Consider the following 17018-nt stretch of genomic DNA (forward strand, 5'->3'; position numbering starts at 1 on the left):
TCTGTTGGCCTGATCCATGTCCACACCTGGTGTTCCTGGACCCGTAGGGAGGCCTCGCCTCTGAAGTCAGCTTGTGATGGCTGAATCCTGTCATCACAAGAAGGTCCAGTCATGTTGTTCATTTCCCACTTCCAGATTATCCCGTAGTGACCTCCACATTCACACCAGACACTCCATCCCTCTTTCTAGCTTTCTCTTTATGTTTTGTCTCTCCCTTTAGAATTTAGGCTCCTTGAGAGTAGAAATCTTGTTCTCTCACTCTTGAATCTATACCGCTTAGCACATTTCCTGGAACTTAATAAATGGGACATATATCTCTCTCTCCATCTATCTATCCATTTATCTCTCTATTTATCTATGATTTTCCCAGGCTCACACAGCTACTAAGTGTCTAAGGTAAGATTTGGATTCCAATCCTCCTAACTCCAAGCCTAGGGCTCTATCTACCCCACCACTTAGTCGCTTGCATTGGAAACTGGGGTGTCAGTCTTTGAATGTGGTGGTGTCACAAACATATTCCTTATATTAAGCTATAAGTGACCTCCTCACTGTTTCAGAATCAGAAAAGCCTAGGTTCAAATTCCACCTCAGACACTTAGCAGCTGTGTGACCCTGGTCAAGTTCTGAAACCATTCCAGGTCAGGGTCATTTGTAAAGTGGAAAGTCTAATGACTCCTTTCTCGTGGCAGGTTCATGAAAATCCAAAGAGACGGTGCCTGTAAATCATCTTACAAAAAGTCCTCTAGAAATGTCATTTGTCCTCCCTGTTATCTTCAGGTCTGCTCAGAAATTAGTGTCCAAGGAAAAGACGCTTCCCCAGTCACAACATCTCAAACCAAACTGGGGGAGGGGCAGCCCCCGCAAAAGTAAACCCATCAGCCCCAAACTCCCAGGTATCAATTAATCTGTCACTTGCTGCTCAGTGTCTGTTGTCTTTTCCTCACTATCATACTCACTTCTTCCTTCTTTTCTTCCCTCTCTTTAGTCTCAGAGTAAAAACAAAAACCAAAAAGCTGGCATATTTTACACAGCAATGTTGTTTTCTTAAGTTATCTTGTCTGGTTCTGGATAAACAACAGCCTTTTAATGAATTCATTATTCAAATCATAAGTCACCCAAGATCTAATTTCTCCAGTTCCCCAGGGGTGTCCCTGCAGCATGCAATCTGATATGTATTGGGCCCAACAGGCCACTGGTGGGTCAGAAGACTGCAAGAGAAATCGATTACCTATTTTACAGTTAAGTATTTGGTTAAAAATCCCTCACGAGATTCTTGTGGAAAAGATTGAGGGACATGGAAAAGATGATAATCAGATGGGAAGGATGTGGAAATGACTGAATGTCTGATCTCAGGTAAGAGGTAGGAGGAAGAAGTATCCAGACAGGGAATATGCTTGGCCCTGGGCTGTTCAAGGCAGCTGTTCTTACGAGCTTGGATAAAAACACTGATGACTTCTTCATTGCATTTGCAGTTGACCCCAAACTGGAAGGTTTAGCTGACACACTGAATGAGGGCCAGGATTCAGAAAGACAGTGACTCCAGTCCATTAGGGCAAATCTAACAAGAGAGAATTTATAGGGCGGCTAGGTGGTGCAGTGAATAGAGCACCGGCCCTGGAGTCAGGAGGACCTGAGTTCAAATCTAGTCTCAGACACTTAACATAAAAACTAGCCATGTGACCTTGGAAAAGTCACTTAACCCCAACTGCCCTCCAAAAAGCAAAAAGAGAGAGAGAGAGATAAAATTTATAGGAAAAATGTAAAGTCTTAAATCTTACATCTTCCTTCAACACCTGAATGCTTTTTTTGCTCCTGTCTCTGAAGATGGTCATTCCTCTTGCCAATGCCACCTCCTTTACTTTTTCCTTGTGTCCTATTTTCTTTTATTAAAATATTTTATTTGTTTTAATCAGCCTAGATCTGTCTTTTCATTCTACCACTCCAACGCCACCCACAATTATGAACATGTATGGTCAAACAAAACAAATAGCCACATTGGCCATATCAAAAAGTGTCTTATTCTGCATTCTGAACATTTGACCCCTTTCTCAGGGAGAGGCTGGAGAGCACCTGCAGGAACAGTTCCATGAGACTGTAGAAGCAAGCACCCCAGCATCCCCAGGGTGTCTGCCAACACAGGTTCTTAGGTCTGCTTTTCTAAAGGAAAGCAACTCAAAATGGGTTAACAATCTTGCTTTAATCAATCAAACATATCATTTACCTAGTTCAAGGGAAAAAGGTCAGAATCATTTCAATCAGACAGGCCTCCAACTGTCCAACCATTGCATCCATACCAAATCACAGTTACCAGAGAGGGAAGCATCGATATCTGGGTTTTTCAAAGCCAGGGGGCTCTCAACGGCTACCCAGAGTCTCATCTGGTGAAATCACACAACACTTCTCAAAGTGAGCCCCAAAACAAAGCCTCACATCAGGGCTTATATAGCCTTCTCCAGGCTCAGAGAATGTAACAACCCTCTTGATCCACTGCCCAATCACGAAGCACCAAGGTATGGGTGTTCCTGAAAAACAAGCCTCAGACCACAGGCTCCAGGTGCACTTAACCTAAGGGCAGGGCAGATCTTAAAAATTTACATTCCTATAACAGAGACATGCTGCATCCCCACAGTCTATTTCCCACTAGATGGCTGAGGGTCTTGAACTAGAAGAATTGCTGTTTCCAAAGCTTCGGGCTGAAGGTGCCTCCATCAAGGTCTGAGAGGAAATGATGGTGGTCAAAGATGGTGACATCTCCTGGCACAATCTGTTTCTCCCTCAGTGTGCCTTAAGGCTTCAGCTAGCTCAGTGGCCTGCCTTGTCAGTTAGCAGAACTCGCCTCCCTCAGATTAGGGCCATAAGAGCTGACCTGGAAGCAGAAGACTGGTTTGTGGAAGTGTTTCCACTCCCATGGCTCCTATGGCTCCTATGGCCATCTGCCTTTCATTGGAAGTTTGTCAGCATTTGTAGCTGGTGGTGATAAGGAAGGTGGGCCCCTTCTCTGCAGTAATTTCTCATTGAGAGGGATAGCTTCTGGAATGATGAGGAGCTAAACCCACTGTATTCTGCCCTCATCACATTGGGAATATTAAGTTTAAATCAACCTGTCCAGCATTTATTAAGCACCTACAGGTACCGTGTTAGACACAATTACCAAAATGGCCCTCATGCAGCTTACATTCAACTGGGAAATGCCACTTCATGAGATTTACAAAGGGAAACAAAATAACAGGGAGAAGATGGAATGGAAGTGCCCGCACCTGGGAGTATCAGGAATCAGGAAAGGCCTCAAGGAGGAGAAGACGAGCCTTGAAGAGAGCTAGAGGTTCTGAGAGGCAGAGATGAGAAGGGAGAGCTGAGTGTAAGGCACAACCTGTACAAACACATGGAAGGAAGAGAGTGCTAAGGAAGAGTGATTGATCAACAATGTCAAAGGTAGCAGTGAGGCTGAAGGGAATGAAGATAAAGAAAAGCCCTATGGATGAGGCAAGTACAAGATCATTGGTGATCTTGAAGAAGTCTCATCGGAATGATGAAGTCAGAAGCTGGATTGTAACAAGTCAAGAAGAGAGTGAACGGAGAGAAAGTGGGGGCGCCTGTCGTAAGTGGCCTCTTCAAGGACTTTAGCTACAGAAGGCAGAGGAGATATAGGATGACATTTGGCAAGAAGGAAAGTCTCAAGAGAGGGTTTTTGAGAATGGAGTATCCAGGGATATGTTTGTTGGCAGTAGGGAAGAAGCAAATAAATGATGGAGTGGGATGAGATGAGGCAATCATCTGGAGATGGTAGGGAATGGGGTCATCTGAAGAAGCAGACGAGCCAGCCTTGGTAAGGGGTAAAGCCATCTCATCATGTGAGACAGACCTGAAAGAAGACGAAGTGTCAGAAGGCATCTGAGTGCTGGGAGATGAGAGAGAGGGGAGAATAGGGAACTCAGGGAGAATAGCCTTGGTTCTTTCTGCATGAGGCAATGTTCTCCTCTGAGAGGGGAAGATTTAAGGAGGAATGAGAGCATTAGGAAAAGCCGTTCGGGAGAACAGAATATTGAGTTGATAAATTAGGTATATTGAGATTTTCTAGTAGCAGTGAGGGCCCAGTTGAGATTGTGCAACATGAATTTGTAATGGACCCAGTGAGAATGACTGTGTGATTTTCTCCATCTTCATTCAGCGGCACATGTGTAGTAATGAATGCATGATGGGAGTAATCCAAGGCCGACTCTTGGCAAGGATCAATCAGGGAAAAAATAAGGCAAGACCCTCCAGAGAAAGGGCGGTGTAGAGTTGAACTGGTTCACCAAGGAGTAAAGATAAGAAAAAGAGGAAAGAGGGGGTAGTGCAGAGAAGATAGCCTCAGAGATAATTAAGGGGTCAAGCAATTGAAAGTCACAGCATAGGAAAAAGGAAGATTTGGCAAGGGAAAGCAGAGATGGAGGGAGAAAAACCAATAGAATATGGTTGGATAAGGAGACTTCAGAATCCTTGAATATGGAGGTGGTACATTTATGGTGATGGCAAGATAAAAAAATATATCTGTCTTTGTGTGTAGCTGAGGCGGAGCAGAAGAGTAGGTCCCAGGAAATGAGTGAGTGAAGGAACCGAGTGGCGAGAGTGTTTGAGGAAAAGCCAACATGCTGTCAATATTCTTAAAGGTTTTGCAATTCTCCAGATTCTGTGAATGACATTATTTTCACTTTTCTGCCCCAGTTTCTAGTGCAAACCCCTGGTACCCAGCAAGCACTTAATAAATGCTTGTTGAATGATGAATGAAAGCTGGAGGAGTAGGAAAAAGGAAATAAAATCAAGTGTGCTTTGCAGTTATGCTTTGAGGATGAGTTCTCCCTCTGATGATGCTTTAAAGGACCCATGTCTCTAAAGGGCTGAAGTCTGAAAAGTACAGGGGTGAACCAGGATGTTTGGGCCGGACTAAGGGTTATACATGTTCACCAAGAAGAGATGATGCTGTCAGTGTAGTAGGACATGATTTTCATGAAATGTTTGATATTGTCTAATCAAAATGCATTCATTTTAAATTGGCTCAGTTGGAGGCATCGAAGGCAAAGAAAAAAAGACTCACGATGAAGAGGGATTGACTGGTTTCCCATGGGATGTCTTTTGAGGGATGAGAACAGGGCCAGCACTAGCTTGAGGCTAATTTCTCATTTGCATGAAAGATGTAGAATAAGAGCTCAAGTAATAATTCATCACATTCCCAAATGGTAATAAATTGGGAGGTGGTTAAAATGCCAACATTGAGAGGTGGGCAGTTTGTTTACAGCTAGTAAGTGTCCTACAGATCACTCTCTCTTTCTCAGGGGCCCACCCACATCAAAGATAGGTTCATCTATAGCTTTTTTAATACCCGATCTGCACCAATCCTATAAAAGTCACTGTCCTTCAGCTCATGCCCTTGGAGGCAATGATTCTCAAAGAAAATCATCATTGTCTCTCCTTAATTCAGCAGTTCAGCACGACAAGGTTCTACAACGTCCTTCAGATTTCAGTTTTCCCAAGGCAAACTACATGAGGAACAGGATGGCAGCCTTTAAGCCAGAGTAGGAATTACAGTGCAACCCATCAGTTCAAGTCAACTCAACTCCACAAGCATTTCTTACATTTTGACTGCCTATACTGTGCTGGGCTCTGAGGATACAAGGATAAAAAAAGAAATAATGCCTGCCCTCAGTGAACTTATATTCTGTTTGAGGAGCACTCAAGCTACTGCCCCTCTCCAACTCTAAATTTCTTCCTCTGTAAACTGGGGATAATTATTTTGCTATATTCATCATGCTGTTGTTATAAAAAGTGTGTTACATTCCTCAATGGTATAGGCGTGTGAGTTTATAATGATTATGACTAATCTAACCCCTTTGCACCTGAGCACATGATGACTTTGATGAGTTGTTCTTGAAAAAAATTAAGAACAAATAATAATTTGATGACCACATGGGATGAATATTTCTGTTTGCCTTTAGCCTTCTCACCCTGGAATATCCTTCAGTTCCTGTGGTCCCCTTTTCCCACTGGAACCTCCATTCTGAGGAAAGTTTTGGGCCATCTGCTCTTCATTTCTCATTCTGCATCTGATTTTCTGGACTTTGTTCCCATGTCTTTTTAGTTCTGATATTCTATGTCCTGTGCCCTAAGATCCCTCCCAGCTCTTGCACTTTCTGTTCTATATTCTGGAGTCCTTCCTAGCTGTGTTCAAAATTCCAAAGTCCCTTGACTTCACATGTATAATTGATATCAAATTGCTTACCTTCTCAAGGAGAGGGTAGGAATGGAAGGCAGAGATACAATTTGAAACTCAAAATTTTTAAATGAATGTTTTAAAATTGTACATAAAATTTGGAAATATTTAATGAAATAAAAATATGTCAGAATTCCAAAGTCCCTCATTATATTTTATGCTCTATGTTAAAAGTCACTACTGGTTCTAGAATCCTTCATTCTGTATTCTATGGCCTCCCCTAGGTCTGAAAATCTAGAGTATATATCCTCAAGTTCCTTCTTTCTCTGATAATCTCTGATTCCATGGAGAGCTGCCACTTGACTGAGGGCATTTCATCCCAAGGACAATTCTGACTGGCTAATTCCAACCAGCTCACAGTAACTGCATCCCAGACAGTGGAATGAGCCTCTAGAGGAAAGGGGTGAAATTTTCTAACGTGTTTAAAAGCAGACTGCAAAAACAATAGAAAATTCAAACTGTCAGGGAGAGTTGTGCCCTGGCTGCTTGGATTAGATCATCAAATAATACATTTTCCTTCAGTTCTTACTTCTGAGATGTTAAGAGTCTGAGCACTGCAGGTTAAATGGAGAGAGAACAAATGGTTCCACATAATGGAATTTTTTTTCATTTGATGAACAAAATGTATGATGGAGATAGAACACCCAGGCTTTTAGGAGGCTGAGGAAGGGGGGCTCATGCCCACAGAGCCTCAGGAAGTAGGCCAAAGGAATTCACCCAAGCTGAGAGCTAGGTGAGGAGGAGGAGAGAGGAGAGGAGAGGAGAGGAGAGGAGAGGAGAGGTGGGGCGTGGACGGGCGAGGGGGGGGGAGGGGGGAAGAAGAGGGGGGGAGAAGAGGGAAGGGAGGTGGGGAGGGGAGGTCTTCTGCCTCCTCAATGCTGCTCCCTTGTCACACATCTATGACTAATAACTGAGGCCAATAAATATCCATATTCAGTGTTTCTTAAACTGGGATTTGTGAGCTTTAAAAAAAGTTTGATAATTACATCTAAATGTAATTCGTTTCCTTTGTGGCTACAGCATTTAACTTTATGCAAGGAGAGATGACATGAACCCTCAACAGGTAAAGAATCCCTGCTTGTTGTGTGATGGCTCCTTTGAGGTTGACTGGGCAGGATTCCTTCATGTCCGTGCCCTTTCACTCTCACTGGGTGAATGGCATGAAAATTGCACATTCTATGAAAAAATCGCGTCTGTTTCCTCATGTTCTCCTGCTCCTTCTCCTGCTTCCCAGGTTCTGTTCTCACTTTGTTGCCAGCCCAGCCTTAAAATTAGCTGGCCAGAGTGATACAATGACCCCAGCCTTTGCCTACTGACCAGAAATAGCAGCTGGTAGGCAGTTTGTTTTCAGGTGATAAAAAGAATCCTTGATCTTGAAAAGCAGGCCTGTCTATGGACAAGCATTGACCAGAGAGGCTACATCTAGTGGGAAGGGGGCTTTCTGGGTTGATTCAGCATTACTCCCCCACCATAGTCCATGCTCCAGGGGTGGAGAACCCGCGGTCTCAAGGTCACATATGGCCTTCTAGGTCCTCGGGTGCGGCCTTTTGACTGAGTCCAAGTTTTACGGAACAAATTCTTTTATTAAGGGGATTTGTTCTATGAAGTTTGGCTTCAAAGGGCCACACTTGAGAACCTAGAGGGCCATGTGTGGCCTCTAGGCTGCAGGTTCCCCACCTCTGCATAGCCCTACTTTCTGTTCCCAGTATGAGGTGTTCCATCTCCCACCTTTAAGCCTTTGCATAGGCTATACCTCATGCCTGGAATGTTTCCCCTCCTTCCCCCAGCTTCTTGGCACCCTGAGGTATTCAATCTTATTCCGTAATAAAATAACTCACATTTCTGAGAGTTCCCTTCAAGGCTTAAATTCTTAATCTTAAATCTTACATTTTACTTCTTCAAGAAGGTTCTCTTGATTCCTCTAGTTCTTGACGTCTGCACATGGCTGCTTCTTTATTCAGTAGATTCCATATTAATTATATGGCATCTCTCTAGAGGACTGCCAGTTCCCTGAGGACAGGCAGCAGCGCTACGTTTCTGTCTGACCCAGACCCTGGCTCCTAGAATCAATAATGCTTATGTTCCCACATAGTGCTCTGCCCTCAGAGGTGCTTTGGGGCTCCCATCCGCCCTCAGCCCACGCTTGGGAGGTGAGAAGAACTGCTGTCTCTAGAGACAGGGAGTTTGCAAAGGCTCTCCAATAACCTTGTCCTATACACAGGTGGGAAACAGAGACTTGCCCAGGGTCAGAGTCAAGGACAGCATTTGAACTCAGTTTCTGGACTGTCATCTTAGTATTCTATCACCTGTAGCAAGGTAAAGTCTCAATATGGAACGGTGGTCTCCAGAATCATACAGATAGATGCTGCTGGGCCATTTGACAAAATAGTTTTCATCCCTACCAGAATGGCAGTTCCCTGTCTCCTTCTTTATGCCCAGCTACTGCTGCCTGGCATGCCAAGCCCTCAATAGGCTGGCCCTAATTCGCCTACCCAACATTCTTTCCCATTACTCCCCAATGGAAACTCTTTAAGTGCCTTTCTCATGCACATAAAATGTCCTTTCCCATCCCTTGGCATTCATGCTTCTTACCATATCAAAAAATAGCCTCCTTTTCCTCCTCTGTCTGCCTGAATTCTACTCATCATTCAAGACTCAATTCAAGAAACACCTTCTCCAAGTACATTGAGCACACAGTATGTGCTTAATGAATGTTGAGTAAATGAAGGAATGCCTGGCTCCTGCTAACTGACCCATTCCTGACTTCTTGATACTTACCTTCCAAGTACTCCAACCAACCCCTATGTCCCCTGCTCTGGACTCCTGTTACAATCCTCAAGATGCTCTATTTTACCAGCTGAATTCAATTCAATCTCAAATACTCAAAGTATCTGTGATCTCATCAGCATAGCTATTCCATCCACCCAGCTCTTCCAGACTTTCTAGACTGATGATTCTTGCCCATGGCCTCTAGAAGTTTTCTGTATTGGGTCCACCCAATGTGTTGGGGTCCTTGTTGAGGTCTATGGACTTTAAGTCAACAAACTTCAGTTCAACTCAACAAACACACATTAGGTACTTTCTTTATTCTTTGTAAATCTTAATGCACTAAGAAAAGTTAAGAATTTTTCTCATGATATGTGATGGAACCAACTAAATCCAACTAGACTGAATAATAACAACAACAATAATCATAGCCTTTCTCAAATCAAAGCACTTTGCAAGCCTTGTCTAATTTTATCCTTATGACAACCCTGGAAGACAGGTGCTATTGTTCTATCAACTTTGTAGTTGAGAAAACTGAGGCAGGCAGTAGTTAGGCAACTTACCCAAGGTCACATAACTAATAAGACTGACGTGGGATTTGAACTCAGGTCTTCCTAATACCAAATCCAGTGCTCTCTCTCTCCTGTGGTACTTATCTGAAAAGACTAGAATAGACTAGCTTAGGACAGAACAGAGCAGAATGGAAATAAAATGAGTCTCGTACTCATGACCAAGGATACAAAGTTTAAAAATGATACAGACCCTTCTCCCACAGAGTTTACAGTCTAATGAGGAGATATTTGTCATGTACACAAAAGAATGCTATGTCTAGGGCACTCAAATAACCCATAATATAGATGGGGTCTGAGTCTCTGATAGGTTCTGTATACACCAGGCACACAGTAGGTGCTTAATGAATGTTGAATAAATGAAAGAATGCCTGGCTCCTGCTAACTGACCCATTTACAAGCATTTTTTTCCAACACCCCCATAAGAGGTTGGCAGCACACCATTAGTGCCAGTTTAGAGATGAAGAAACCAAAGCCCAGAGAGGTGATATCGCTTGGCCAAGCCCGCAGAGCCCTGGCAGCACCAAAGCTGGGATTAATCTCTCCTGCCACAAGGTCCAGAGCTCCTGTCACTATTGGAAAGGTTCATAACCTTTGAAATTTATTTCAACACCCATTAACTCCCTACTTTTTGCCAAGCACTGTACATACCGAGAAAAAAAAATTCCTCATCCTAAGGAAACTCACATTCTTACACTTTTAACTTAATTCTCCAGTCCCCAAACTTCAGGAATTGTATTATGGGTACCTGGTGATGAAGAAAACATGTAACAACAAAATGCTTCTAAGAATTCATTGACATTTTTAAATGAGTTTGTACTTGGTGAATCACACCAGGATTGTTGGGAAATAGTCACATAGCAGCGTGCGAGACACGATTCTGCTCAGGGGTCCGCAGGAGGCGGGGCTGCCCCCTTGCTACCGAGTGACTCACAGCATGAGATGGGCGCCCCCTCCCCCTCCCCTGTCGGGCTCACAGGTCAGTAAATGCGGGGGCAGCCTTTGCCACTCTTCCCATCACGCCTTATAGCTTGCAAATGGCTTGGTCTGGTTTCATTTCTGGAGAGAATAAAGGAAAATCACTGAGCACAAGGGTGTGACTGACTCTCTGTCTCTGTCTCTCTGTTTCTCTGTCTCTTCTCTCTCTGTGTGTCTCTCTTTACCTGTCTCTGTCTCTGTCTCTTTCTCTGTCTCCCTTTCTCTCTGTCTCTCTCTGCTCTCTGCCTCTGTCTCTGTCTCTCTGCTGTCTGTCTCTTTCTCTGTCTCTCTGTCTGTCTCTCCCCTCCCTCCCTCCCTCTCTCTCTCTCTGTCTCTCTGTCTCTTTCTCTGTCTCTGTCCCTGTCCTATGTCTCTGTCTGTCTCTGCTCTCTATCTCTGTCTCTGTCTTTCTGCTCTCTGTCCCTTTCTCTGTCTCTCTGTCTGTCTCTGACTGTCTGTCTCTCTCCTCCCTCACTCCCTCTGTGTGTGTGTCTCCCTCTCTCCGTCTGTCTCTCTCTGTGTGTCTATGTGTCTGTCTGTCTGTCTGTCTCTCTCTCTCTCTCACACACACACACACACACACACACACACACACTATCTCTCTCCCCCCACCCCCACCTCTGACTTCTTAGGGTCAGCCTTTCACAGCTGCTTAGGAAATACACATGTGAGTTGCCCAGTAGTCCCCAACAGCACAGAATACACAGGGGCTTCTCAGCGTAGGAGAAAGAAGACAGGACTGGAAGCCTGAGATCTGGGGTCTGACTCAGCTCTGCTGCTTCCTGGATGTGTGATCTGGGCCACAGGAATCTTCCAGTTTCCTCCTATGGTAAATGAGAAGAACTAAGCTCATTTCTTTTGGTGACAAGGTCACTGCAGTGGTAAATGAGAGGGATGTTGTAGAATCTTTGTCCTGGACTCTGATGCTGTTCTTGTGGATGGGATGAGGAGTCTACAAAGGGGAATTTAATACTAATCAAATAAGTGGTGCAGCAGGTAGAGCTCTGGGCCTGGAGGGAGGGAGACTCAGCTTCCTAAGTTCAAATCTGGCTTCAGACACTTGCTATCTGGGTGACTCTGGGCAAGTCACTTACCTCAGTTTCCTCATCTGTAAAATGGGCTGGAGAAGGAAATGGGAAACCAGTTCTGCATCTCCACCAAGAATACCCCAAATAGGATCATGATGGGTCAAACACAACTGAAAAATAACCGAATGACCAGACCCAAGGAGCAGCCATGGATGGTTCAATGTCTGATACAGTGGGAAGATTGATGTATTTAGAGTCAATAGTCATGGGTTCAAATCCTAGCTCTGCTATTGAACAGCAATGTAGACCCAGAGCAAGCCTCAGTCTTCATGGGACTCCATTTTTCAAACTGTAAAATAAAGGGGTTGGAGTAGATGGCCTTCTAGGTCCCTTCTGTCTCCAAATTTACAATCCCATGAGCAAGGAAAGAGGACTCCAAGGATCTATGGCTTTGGCCCCATGCTATTTAACACTTTTGTCTTCCTTCTCTCAAACCTCTCTATTAATGATCTCATCAGCTCCCAGGAGTCCAATTACTTCTCTGCTGATAAGTCTCTGACCTCTTTGTCCAGACTTAGTCACCCTCCTGAGCTCCAGTCCCACCTTAGCAGCTGGAAACCACATAGGCAACTGAAACTCAACACGGCCAAAGCATAGCTCGCTATCTTCTGAGCTTACCCTTTCTCCTGCCTCCTCTGCTTTTGGTGAGGCACAGCATCAATCCTCCATTTTTACAATAGAGAATCTAGTTCCCTAATGAGCCTCTATTAAATGATCCCAGCAATGGACCAAAAGGGAGGTTAGTCTGAGGAGAGCTGGAGAGAATAAATTGCTGTCTTCAGATACTGAAAAGCTCTCTTATGGAAGAAGGATGTGTTTGTTCTCCTTGCAGGACCCTCTGGTTCTGCCATGGATGGATGTTACAGAGACTGATTTCACTTCATGAGAAATGAAACTTCCTCACAACAAAAGAGATCCCAAAGTGAGTGTCCTCGGTGACCTCCAAGCTGGGGTACCACAAAGCCTTGGCCCATTAACCCTATACAAGCTTAGCCCCCTGTGTGTTGCTGTCTAAGGCTGTGAACCTTGACAGCACTGAACTTCTCACAAAATTCATCCCCCAAACTAGAAAAAGCTGGATTTTCTGGCATTCAGAATGTGTATTTATAGGAAGTCCTATTAGACCCTTCAGTGTGTGCACCCTTCACAGCTGCCTGTGTCAATTACCCCAAGTTCCTGCTCTGCAACTGGGCCCTTTCAGGATCCAAGGTTTTGAACCACTCCCAGAGAGGCAGACAGTTGGGCTATGGTACCAGGAAGGTAGCAACTACTACCAACAGCCCAATGAGTGCAACAGCTGCACCAACCATTCTCCTGCTCTGGCAATGCTTGTAAGGGAGCGGCTAATGAAAGTCAAGAGAGGCTGAGCCACTGGCGTGGAGCCCCTTAATCGAGCCTTTATACTCTGGCTGTAGGACTGAGTATGCCCTAGTTCCTGCACCGAGGAGGCACTAAATAAATGCTTATTGACTGACTGCTGACAAGAGGCTAGGCAATGTGGCTCTCCAGTGGCTGGCTACCTGTTTACCTGGTGATCTCTCTGTGTCTCTGCTGATATGCTCCTCCTGGAATGGGATGAATCTGTGTTCATTCCTAGGAAGAATCTTGTGTGCTGGGCTGGGCTGGAAGCTGCTGGAGGCATCAGGCAGAGAGAGCACCAAAGTGTTGCTCCAGGATGACTGCCCTGGGCCACGAGGTCAGTGACAGCGAGCCGTTCTTTGACAGCTTCTCCTGAGCATGGAATGCAGACCTTTGCCTTTCCGCATCTTGGATCCCTAGGGCCCTTCCAGGTTAAGCCCCAGTAGAACTTTCTATAAGAGGGCTTTGCTGAATCCCAGTTGCTAATGCCTAAAGCACTGATAACTTTCTATACATTTGAATTTGCTTTGTTTATAGTTTGTATTCAATTATTGTACACAGATATTTCTTTCCCCCACCTCCCCCCCCCCCAAAAAAAATCCTTGAAAGCAGAGAGTGGCTTAGTTTTGCCCTTTTATTCCCAGCATCTAGCACACAGTAAGCATGCCATAGATGCTTGTAGACTGGAATGGATGGAATGGAATGGTGTGTGAACATGTATTGTCCCTATGTAGAGTGCTATTCACCACCTGGAGCTTTAAGATAGAGAGATAACCCAAGTGATCCACTGTGAGGGTCGTTCTGGGTCATTGGACAAATGGCGTCCAGGTCTTTGACATCATCTCTTGTTCCAGAGGTCATGGGATCCTGACCAATTCAGTGATTCTTTGGTTCCAAGTGGGATGGACATCCAAGAGGGGTCTCTGGAATGGTAACCATTTATCCAGCTTGAGGCTTTCTAACAATGGCTAACTGAATCTAGGTGGGCAAGCCCAGGAGGCCGGTATTCCCTCTAAAGAAAAGGGCTCCCCAGATTTCTGACTGGGAGGGAGCTCCCTGACCCCCTCAGGAAGTGCAGAGGGAGCTTGGAGAGCAGGCTGGCATTTCCTGGGCTGCATTGCTAAAGCTGCTGCTCATGAATAATGCAGAGAGGCTGGATCAGGAGATGGGGAGCTGCCTGCCCATCCTGCAGTCCTGGAACCAGAGCTGCATTGCTGATGTCTTAATATAGATTGGGAGGCACATCCAGCTGCTCTGCAGTCATTACACTGCCTTGTGGAAACCGTCTCCAGTGCCCCTGCCCCTCCACACTCCCAAAAAGGGCTCTTTTCAAGCATATTCGAGTCAGCTCCCCCATGAATAGGTATGGAGGCCAATGCTGGCAACAGAGGCCGCCCCTCTGTGCCCAGGCTGGGGGCTGTACAGACAAGGCCTTGGCACTCCCCCCATTCCATTCAAGGCACCAAGAATGTGGTCAAGGGCCTGCTATGCCCAGAGCATGGAGCTCAGCTCAAGGGATAGGGAGAAAAAGAGGACCTGGGCCCTGCTTTCAAGGAATCTCCAATCTAATGGGAGAAAAAGTAGCCAAATCAGTGTGAGAAAAAGGAGAGAGCCTTGGGGACAAGGAGAGAGAGATGGGAAGTAGGTGGGTGTATATTCCAGAGGGCTTCATGGAGGAGACAGAAGTGAGTTTGGCCTAGAAGAAAGGAGGAGAATGAAAACAGAGCTACTCAGCATAGCTCCTGACATACAGAGGGCACTTAATAAATGTTTGCTGACTTGTTGACTTGAGGGGGGTGGAGTCCACTTCCAGGGAAAGGGCTGGCAGGAGCCTGAGGTCGTACAGGGGTAAGGAAAGAACTCCACTGGCAATGTCCAAGTAGGAGGCACTTTCAAGACCATGGAAACAAATCTCACCATTTGAATTAAATAATAATAATAATCTGCATTTATATAGACTTTCAAGTTTGCAAGGCACTTTACATTTTAACTCATTTGATGCTACACAACTCCTATTATCCTCATTCTATAGATGCAGAAACTGAAGCTGAGAGATATTAAAGGATTTGTCCATGTTAATGCAGTCATGAAATGTTTGAGGGAGGATTCAAACTCAGATCTCATTGCTCCAATTCTTACAATCCATCCACTGCACCACCTAGTGTCCGGGCTGATCAGAATGCAGAAACAGGCTATGGAGGGATAAATAACCAGGTAGATTAATAAGAACAAAGACTTGGGAGCAGTTCAATCTTGCTTAGTTGGGTGCTGGGGTTTCAAATCCCCAAGTTTAGTTTCATCAAGAATCTTTTGAAGCATCTAGGTTTGAGGGTGGGGAGCTCAGGCCACAGCATCCTTGACTCCCCCTGGAGTTCTCTGTATCTCTCAGCTCTTTGGCCCTTACCTGGGTTCCCTGCACACCACACCAAACCATACCCCGCCCCATCTCTCTAAGCCTTCCCAGATATTCCCCCGCAGCTGACATGGGCTTCATTTTCATATCTGCCTAATTGGAACCTGAGCTTCCTTTAAAGCAGAGTTCAAGTGCCCCCTCTCCCTCAGAACTTTCCCTTCCAGGCTTCCCCTTTCCCCTTGTTATCATGCTCCCCTTCCTGAAATGACTTGGTTCTTCCTTCTACATTTTGTATTGAATTTTCTGTGTCCCTGTCATGACCCCTGACTCCACCCATGGTGGAATGCAGAGGGAAGAGAAACTGGCTTGTGTTTCCTCTCAGTGCTTTACATATAATAGGTACTTAATAGGTGTGTACACATGTATGTGTATGTATATATGCACATTATATATACATATATGTGTGTGTGTTGGTTTAGTGAATCTAATATTTTCATTCATTTATTGGCTGAAACAATGGACCTGAGTATCTACTATGTTCAAAATGCTATGAGTGATGCAGTAGGAGGTACCTACAAACTACTTCAAGGAGCTTATGGACTGGTTGGGGAAATAGGACAAACAAGGTTTCAGAGATGCCTGCTGGGTCTTCAAGAAGGGTTAGCCTCCAAGCACAAGATACAGTGTGAACAAAGTCTCCTGGAAAGGAATATGCTGGATGTGTCCACAGGAGTATGACAGTCTGGCTTAGAGTGTGGAAAAGGGGGAAAATGGGAGAGAAAGCCAGAAAGAAGAATTTAAGTACAGGATCCCTAACTAGACTGTGAGCTCCCTTAGGTCAGGGTATGGGTCTCTATTCTTTGGAATCCCCCAAACACCAACTATAACTGAGCTGGGAAAGACCTTAGAATGTGGAACAGCTTCAGCTGAATCAACGTGAAGCAGGACATTTGCCCTTTTAAATGCAGAAGTTGTGTGTGGCCATGAGTGAGCACAGAGTTCAGGAGATCTACCCTAAGCACCTAAGGTTTGTACCCAAGGCAAGATTGTGGTTGGCTCTTTTGGGAAGAAATAACACAAAAGCCTGGATCCAGGCAAAATGAGATGAAGAGCCCAACATCCCCGAGCCAGAGCCAGTTTTGATGGAGAGGGGGATGAGAGGGATGGCCAGAGAGCAGACAACAGGATTTGGAAATATCTGGGAGTCATCTTGGAGGGGCAGCTACCTTCCTGGAGAAAAATGCAACTTCCCTACTTCTTTATGTCGTAGAAATGTCTTAGAAATGCCTGAAGCCCAGAGAGATTAAGCAATTTTCCCAGAGCTGTACAGCTAGTAAGAATCAAATGTGGGACTTCAGCCCAGGTTTGCCTTACTCCTGGGCAGCACACTTCACTCCATGAGGGCTTTTTCTACAGACCATGTGCTACACGGAGATCAGATAATGATGTCAGGAGGTCTAGAGGAAGCCTTCAACAGAAAGGGTGCCCCCCCCAGAAAGTATGACAAAAGGGCATGGCCAAGAGGTGGCTAGGGTGACAGAGACTGAATGGGACACAGGTTTCACTGTTGGAAGAGGCCTACATGAATGTGGTCTTAGATCTGCTGAAGTAATTGAAGCAGTCATGCCTATGCCTAATCTCACAGCTCTCCTGGGGGC

This window comes from Petaurus breviceps, unplaced genomic scaffold (genome assembly GCF_028583685.1).
Source record: "Petaurus breviceps papuanus isolate PSGF00001 unplaced genomic scaffold, PetGlider_PUasm1.0 373, whole genome shotgun sequence".
Taxonomy (NCBI): domain Eukaryota; kingdom Metazoa; phylum Chordata; class Mammalia; order Diprotodontia; family Petauridae; genus Petaurus; species Petaurus breviceps.